This window comes from Rousettus aegyptiacus, unplaced genomic scaffold (genome assembly GCF_014176215.1).
Source record: "Rousettus aegyptiacus isolate mRouAeg1 unplaced genomic scaffold, mRouAeg1.p scaffold_m13_p_9, whole genome shotgun sequence".
Taxonomy (NCBI): Eukaryota; Metazoa; Chordata; class Mammalia; order Chiroptera; family Pteropodidae; genus Rousettus; species Rousettus aegyptiacus.
Window position 1 is genome coordinate 92,251,750 of NW_023416312.1, and position 9,373 is coordinate 92,261,122.

A 9,373-nucleotide genomic window follows, 5' to 3' on the forward strand; every position below is an offset into this window, starting at 1 on the left:
AGAAAAAAAATTGAGAAGCATGATTTCACTCATATGTGGGATATAAAACTGAAAGAAACAAACGAACAAGACAAACAAACATGACAGACAAGCAGAGACTCATAGACAGAGACAACAGTTTAGTGGTTACCAGAGGGAAGGGAGAGTAGGGGGAGGTAGATAATGGTAAAGAGGGTCAAATAAATGGTGACGGAAGGAAACTTAACTCTGAGCAGTTAACACACAATGCAATATAAATATGATGTATTATTGAAATGACACTTGCAACCTATATAATTTTATTAACCAATGTCACCACAATAAATTTAATAAACTACAAAAAATAATAAATTGCTAAATGGTGGTAGGGGATGCTTATGCCTTATTCTGGCATTGTAGAAGTTGTATCTTGTCATTGCCAGCTGTAGATTGAGTTTTCTCCTGCCTTGCAATTTCTGGGCATCAGCATCCATCCTCAGGCACAATGCCCAATGCACAGCAGGGATTTATTAACACAGTATTGTTTGGTTAAATTACAAGCAGCATTTTGAGACCTCACATTTAGATTATTCGCATGAATTTCTTGCAGACTGGATGATGTTGTAACCATTCTGTAACATTCTTCCAGAATAATGCCTTATAAAGAATAGCTATTTCACCAATATTTGATGAGTAGATTTGAATCATTTATTCTCTGAAACTTCCATAAAATATTGTGCAGCTCTTGCTGTATTTGGTAGGAAGATAAAGGGTAGAAGCTAGGGGCGAAGGTTTCAATCGACACAATATCTCCCTGTACATTCACAGATTTGATTTATGTCTGTAATTTGCATATCTAAGCTTCACTAGGCTATGAGTATAAAATGAGGTCACATTGGCCTTCTTTCCTTATTAAATTTTAATGCTCAATTTACAAGAGCTCAAGCTTCTACTGACTCTAATGTAGGAATGCCCCAAACAAAGAATACACAGTTGTTCCTGGAGAACTACAGATATCATGTATATGTTCACGGCTAATCTGTGGTGTTCTTCCTTTCCCGTTCTCATGCCTCCTGGACAGTGGCCACTATTTGGGACATCACATAAAGAAAACTCACTACTACCAGTATCAAAGTGTCCTTCTAGTACCTAGGGCACTTCATCTCAGTGTTCACAAGAAGCATAAAGTGGCGCTTAATTTTCTTCAAACCTAGGAAAATTTACCCTTCCCTTGGTTTCCTGTCTCATTTTGTCACCTGGGCCCTGAAGTGACAGCGTCTCACAGATTAACTCAGGAATGCTGTCTCTTCAACTGCTTCAAATTATTTTTCACAACACTTTACACAATCAAACAATAACACGTAATATTTGCATTTTCTATCTCCAATTAACTTTTTGAGTAAAAACAATAAAGGACACACTTGCCATAGGAATTTGCAGAATGAAGGCATGCTGTCTCAGGTTTATTAATGAGAAATTTGAGGGAATTTATTTCCAGGATTCAAGTGCATGTCCAGGTTACATATAGTGAATTTGTTTAAAATTCATTTTTCTTTTCCTTGAATGATGTAGCGAATCATTTCAACTTCTCACTAAACTGTTCAACAATAGAATCTATATTTAAATAACACTAATAAATGATTTATCATAGACATGCAAAAATAAGAATACACCTGTCTATAAGTCAAAAGAGAAAATAGTCTATATTTTATTTAAAGATATTTAGGATCTTTATAGGAAAACCAATATAAATGAGAACAATAATGCAATTTCAATTTACTGACTGCCAAATGGAGAATAAATAGAATGTGAAAGACATGAGGGTAGGGGTTGGGGGAAAATTGCATAATTAGCAACCTCAGTAATTATTTTTTTCAATTACTTTTAAGTTATAATTATTTATCATTTTAAAAGACTATAAAAAATTGCTACGATGAAATATGTAATCTATTTCTTAATCAAAAGAATATGTATTTATTGAATATTGAGATAAGCAAAAAAGCTTCCATTAATAATTAGAAATTCTGTACAATAACAGTGTCTTTAACTTCTAGCTTTTATATTGTGTTCTTAGCTTGCCTGTGTCCTTTACCATTGGCATTTTGTAAAATTATGCAATTGTTTCAGGTGTACAATTCAACAGTAAGGCATATATACATAGCATTGTGTGTTCACTGCCCATGCAAATCACTTGGCTTTAAAGAAATAATTGTTGTCCTGGTCTCACACATAGAGATTCTGATTGAATTGATATGTGGTGTGTGGCCTGGACTTTGGGAGACTTAGCAACAATCCCAGGAGATTCTAACACACAGTCAAATTTGAGAATTTGCGTTCTAGAGTTAGAGATTTTCTAAAATAACACCTTCACTCCCATATAAGTCTTGCTAACTATATGGAGGCAGTATTTTATAAGGTTTAAGAGTACATGTTCTGAATTTTGACTAAGTTGGAGCTTTCACTGTACCATGTCACATGTGTCACTTTATGCAAATTATACTTCAGTTTTCTCATCTGTATAAGAAGGAGGGCAACGTTACCAACCTCAGAGTTTGAAATGAAGATCAAATTAAATCAATATTGTGAAGTATTCAGCAGAGTCGGGCACATAAAGGACACTCAATATCAATTACCAATTCATAAATTTACTTATTATTAATTAAATAATACACATAGGTCATATATCAAAGCACTGAACACACAAAATCCTTGTTAGTATTATGTTATTATTATTATCATTATTTAAACTACATAGGTCATGATTGACTTCTGTGGTCACATCACCAAATGTAAGCCCTGTGCAGTAGCCAATTTTTAAAGAGCTTAATTAAGAGATAAATCTATTGCTATAAATCTATTGCTGCACTTAAAATATAGACTAGAATAAAACACCTCACCTTTTTAAAGATGAATTTGGATAACATCCCAGGTCATCCATTTTCATTTCCTAAAGACAGCTCTAATAATTAAGATAAGAATTAATTAGGAGATATTATATGCTATATATATAGAAGAGTTAACTTTCCTGTTTTAGGTAAAGAAATTTTTTTTTGTATTTATTTTAATGTTTTAAAAGAAGTGAAAAACTTTTCATGTGCACTTGAAAGTGATGTCTAAGCAAGTAATATCTAAAAGAAAGGGAAATAAATAACACAAATAATGAAATTAAGATGTTTGTGTCAAATTTTTATTTGGGAAATACCAGGCTCCCAAGGATCTGATGTTAGATCTGTTGTGTGTGCTTAGTTTTATAATTTTTTTATTTTGAAATCATTTTATAATCATAGAAAAGTTGCAAAAATAGTACAAATTTCCACCATATACTGGTGTTTCATTCAGTTTCCTCTAATGTTAACATCTTACATAGCCACAGTACAATTATCAAAACTAAGAAATTAACATTATTAATTGATCTCCAGAATTAGTCTGGATATAACCATATTTTCCCCTAATGTTCTCTTTCTGTTTCAAGATCTATTGCAGGACTTCACATTTAATTTAGTTGTCATGTCTCATTGCTGTGTCAATTCCTAAGTTTTTTGGGAAAAGTAACAGTCAGTTGTTTTGTAGAATACACTTCAATGTGGGTAAACTGGTGTTTTCTTGTGATTAGACTGTGGTTATAAATTTTTAGGAAGAATACTACAGAAGTGGAGTATCATTCTCAGTGTAACAAATCAGAGGATACATGAGGTGGATATATCTTATTTCTGTTAATGTTAACCTTAATCCCATTGTTAAGGAGGTATCTGATGAATTTGTCCACTATAAAGTTACAACTATCCCCTTTGTATTTAAAAAAATATCTTGAGGGGATTCTTTAAGACTCTGCAAATATCCTGTTTCTCCTCAAATTTTTGTTCACTAACATTAGAAGTCATTGGTGGATCTTGCTTGCTACAATTATTAATTAGTGTTATAACAGTACTGGTGATTTTTCCCCTCATTTTCCCCTCATTCCTTCCACATTTATTAATTGTAATTATTCAATAAAAAAGCTATTCATTTCCCTACATTTGATTTATTTTATTATTTTTCTCAGTACGGACTCCTCATGGATATACAATTTTTTCTATAGGCTTCAATCCAGTACTATAACTACTTATTTTGTTTAAGTTGTTCCTACTTTACCCATTGGGAACTCTTTCAGGTTGATGTTTCTGTCCTTTTGCTGTGCCTTCTTCTTTGAGAGCTTTCTTAATTTTTGGCACTGCACAGCGTTTCAGAATCATTTTGTATTTTTTCTGTCCCAGTCCTGGAATGAATCACTTCTCCCCACTGGAGAATGGTATTTAGAAACCAATATCTAGGTACAAGGTGTGCTCATTGCTACTGGGGTATCACTGCTTTGAGGCCTTTTCAGTGAGCAGAACTTGGAAACACATGTATGTATAATAACCCATGCTTGCACATAGCTATATTTATTACTCTGTCTATATTCATATCTATTTATCATCTATGTATACGTTAACTAAAACATGAGTTCATACCGATATCTCCAGTTTCAATCTAACACCATGAGATTTATTCTAGGGTTTCCTTTTTCTTTTTTGTAGCTTCTTTCTCTGACAGTAACAACCTAATTCCCATTTTTTACAACATATTTACTTATTCCTTCAGCTCTGGTGCACACATACAGTAGTTTCAGAATCACTAACCCATACCCCTATGGGTCATGATTAACCAGTATACTTCATTTATTAACTGAAGTATATTAGCTATATAGTTATTTTTGTCTTTACTTATATAGCATTTAATCAAATGCTCTTCCAGTTACTTTAGCCTAAAATATATTTATCCAAATATTTGCTGACGCCTGAACCTCCTTAGTAGGTACTAAAATATTTCTTTCCATATTCAAGATAAGAGTTATCAAATACTCTATGCCTTCATTTATTCCAATACCATATTATGAGGTCATGTGTAATCTTGATACAGGTATAGTTTTGACCATTAAACATTTCTTAACTCAAAGCCAAAATTCTCTTCAGCTTCTACACATTGGACTACACATTTATAAATTCTATATTTAAATGTTGCAGAAGTTGACTTATAAAAGAGTCAATTCATTTTTATTATTTAATTATTTATGGATATATAATGGAACCATTACATATATTTATTTGTATATATCAGTAATCTAGTAGAAAAAAACACAAACAAGAAGACCTTTATTCCAGTTGCACCTGGAAGCCATAGCCAATCTCATATGATAATCTCATTTAATTTTTCTAATGAACTGTGGCTTTCCAAATAATTACATACAAATATATATAATTGTATGAATACACTTATTTAGGAAAAAAAGATCTGTGAATGCATGCTTGTGACATCCCTTTTGTGGAGTAATTCTAGATGGCTTATCCATCTTATAAAAAATCTCCTCTGATATTATTGAGTATTTTTCATAAGAGCAGACATAAGTAAAGTGAAAGACATATACCTTGTGTGGATAACTGGAGTTTGTGAACCATAATGTTCAATGTTTTGTAAAAAAAGAAAACAGATCTTTAAAATAATATTATTTTATGAATCAGAGGGAAAAAGAACATTCATCATTAATAGTAGCATCATCTCCATTGTAGATTTTCTCAGCTGTGTGAGAGCTAGTTTATATTTATAGATTTTGCTTTCAGCATGATGGCATGGGGCCAAGCCAGCAGGCAACTGAAGAAGACTTGCACAAAGGCAGAAGTCCCTCTGATTCTGGGCAAGCAGTGACAGGGTGATACGCAGTTGTAGGAGGGCTGTCAAAAACCTATGGCCTTGGTATTCACTGATACCCAGTACACCGTGGTCATGGCTTAAATTAGAATCGATGTTGTCTTCCTTGGTGTTCTTTAAATCCTTTTGTTCCTGATTACATTCTCTTACCCTTTCGATTAACTGAAAGCACATGCTCAAAAGGCATCTTTTAAATGAATGAATGAATGCACGCATGAATGAATAAATGGCTTGTCAGGTATTAGCTATTATGGGCCATGAGAAAGAGTGCCACACCTGCAGTGATTGACAGGCACACTCATGCTTTCCCAGCTGCCTTCCAGGTCATATTTAGTAGTGAGTGGAACTGAGGTTTCTAAGGAATCATTTATCCACACTCTGGACAAAGTCCTTATGAGCTCAAAGAGAATAATGAAGTTGAAACTCTTGATGAGTTTTCTCAGAATTTTGTCTTCAGTAATTGATCATTCCTTCAGCCTATTGATTTTCCCTTTAAAGAAAAATTACTTTCTTTCTCTTTTCTAGTTGCTGTGAATGAACAGCAGCATTCATCATTGTGAGCAATTCTTACTCCAATTTAATTTAGCTGTCATCCATAAAATATCCCAATCTTAGGAATAAAGCAGGATTATTGTTTGAAATCATTTTCTCATCTTTTTCTGTCTCCTGATTTGATCAAAACCAATATTAACTAAATGATTTCAGAGTTTCAGATGGGAAAGCTACATTCTCATTGAGATATAAATTTGTTATTTAACACTCAATAATTCTTTGATGACAAATGGTACTTTGGAATTAAAAGGAAAGGAAAACATAAAGAAATTTCTGCCTATGTATATTTCTTTATTAGCAGCATCTATACACCTTAAAGGCTTACATAAAATATCCTACAACTTAAATTCAATTGCATATAAAAGTTCTATACCTTTTCTCCCTCTACACACATATATTTCATGTCACAATTTACATATTTTTATATTGTGTATACATTAACAAATTATCATAGCTGTAATTATTTTAATATTTTGTCTTTAAACTTTTATACTAAAGTTAAAGTAACTTACATGCCACCATCACAGTATTAGAATATTCTCAATTTGGACGTGGTTCCATAGTATAGCATTTAGCACAGCTGCTTTACACGCGGAAGGTCCTGGATTTGTGCCACAGTGAACCCACGGTTCATGGCCTACAGTCATGCCACCCTGAACAAGCCCAATGTCTTAATCTTGGAAGCTAAGCAAGGTTGGGCCTGGTTAGTACTTAGATGGGAGACCACCTAGGAAGACCAGGTGCTGTAGGCATAAATAATAATATAAATAAATAAATGAATAAATAAATAAAGAATATTCTGAATTTGACTATATATTTACCTATAGCAGTGCTGGGGTTACAAACTGATGGGTCTGCCTCCTGGATCTCAGTTAAATGGGGCTGCAGCACAGTTACATAACTGTTGTCAGGTCTGCAGTTGGGTCCAAGGTTGACAGATCTGTTACCAGGGGCACGAGTGTGTGTGCTTCCTGCCGGATCCCTAGATGGACTGGACTGCTCTGGTGGCATGCTTGAGCAGAGTTGGAGCCAGTTCATGGGGCCATTTTCAGGTTTGTAGTTGAGTCAAGTGGACCTGTTACCAGGTACACAGAGTAGTTTGGCTCCCACTATTTCTCTAAGTGGGTTCCTACATAGTCCCATAGTGGAATTCTGAGTGGACAAGACTGCCTCTAGGACCATGATAGAGTGGGGCTGGAGCCAAGTCACAGGGCTACTCAGGGTTTGTACTCAGGAATGAGGTCAGCAGTCCAGCCAACAGAAGCTTGATAGGCTTTTCTCCTGCCACTTTGCTGGGTGAGTAAAACAACCCCCAGACCGAGGCAGTTATATAGCAATTCTCAGGGCCACTTCGAGGTCCACAGCCAGAACTAACTCTAGGGTACACAGCTGGGATTGAGTTTAGCAGGCCTGCTGCCAGTGGCACAGAATGGTATTGCTGGGTCTCTGGGCAGACAAGACTGACAACAGGACTGGAGTTGAGTCATGGGATAATTTCAGGATCTGCAGTTGAGTTTGTGGTTTGAGTGACTGTTACCAGGGGCCTAGACAGGCATGGCTCCTTCTGGTTTCTTGTGAGGTTATGAATGTCTCTGGACAGGCAGGAGAGCAGGGCTGTAGCTAAGTTATAGGGCTTCTTCAGGACTTGCAGTCAGATCCATGGCTGGTAGGACTGTAACCAGGCATGTGGATGGATGTAACTTCTCCTAGGTCTCTTGGAATATGGGGCTGGTTGCAGGATGGCAGCCAAGAAGGGCTGGATCCAAGTCCATACGGGGTTGAGGCTCTTCTGGGTTTGTAAGCTGGATTGTATTTGGTGAGCCTGTCACTGGGAAGTGGGCCTGCATTTTCAAAGCAGCTCTTTTCAGTTTTGAGGTTCACTGGGGTTTTCCAGCCTTCTACCTCAATGGCACTTTCATCCACGGATGGCTGTCAAATTGTTGTTTTGGTCGGGTGATGCGAGCTGAGGACTTCCTATTCCTTCATCTTGCTGTTGTCACTCCCCTCATTGTGGTTTTGGATTGCATTTCCCTGATAATTAGTAAAGTTGAGTACTTTTTCCTGTGCCTATCAGTCATTGTTATATCTTTTTTTGTAGAACTGTCTTTCAAGTCATTTGCACATTTCTTAATCAGGTTTGTTGTTGTCGTTGAGTTGTTAGTGTTCTCTTTTTATTCTAGATATTAACATCTTATCAAATATATGATTGTCACATATTTTCCTCTATTTTATGAGCTGCTTTTTCACTGTGTTGATAATATGCATTGATGCACAAAACTTTTTAATTTTGACGTGGTCCAATTTATCTGATTTTCCTTTTGTTACCTGTGTGTTGGTGTTACAACCAAGAAATTATTGCCCAATTGAAATTCATGAAGGTTTTCGTCTATGTTATCTTCTAAAAGATAGCTTTCAAATTTAGGTCATGGGTCCATTTTGAGTTAATCTTTGTATATGGTATACGGTAAGGGCCCAACTTTATTCTTTCGCATATAGATATTTAGTTTCCCCAGCATCATTTTTTGAAAAGACTATATTTTCCTCATTTGAATGGTCTTAGCTCTTTCGTCAAAAAATTTGTATTTTTTAATGAATATTAAATCTTATAGTTTATTTTTAGCAGATTAAGGTGTTGGTTCTTATCAGACCTCAAATATGAATGTTTAATCTATTATCCCATACATCTAATATATGTGACTCCTTTGACCTCAAATATAACTCATTTCAATAAACATTCAATATTTTAAAAGTAATGACTTAAAATGATATCACAGTGCAATACTACTCTATTGGTTCATATATAGGCCACTTTTACCATTGTTAAAAGGATTCAAATTTTTGGATCCCTAAATAGGTCAGAAAGAAACAAAATAGGATTATTCATATTTTTTGGTGATCTTAGTCAATAAATATAAAAAAATAGTGTTAACGAACATTTTAATCAATTTTCTCATCTTTCATTAAGAAACAAAGATCCTCTTGCCAAATTGATAAATGTTTTATATCTTTAGCTATTTGTGTCTGTAGTTGAATGTTGGTAGCATACATATTGTACTATTAGACACATTGTCAGTAGCGCTGACACCAATGATAAAACAAGGGAAAATAAATCACATTAACCTTTCCATTCAGCTATTAT

The 9,373-nt window shown here is 34.7% G+C and overlaps 1 pseudogene; it reads left to right on the forward strand.

The window, feature by feature from the left end:
• The first annotated feature begins 6,869 nt into the window (after nucleotides 1-6,869).
• On the forward strand, nucleotides 6,870-6,986 carry LOC118608371 (annotated as a pseudogene).
• The last annotated feature ends 2,387 nt before the right edge of the window (nucleotides 6,987-9,373 follow it).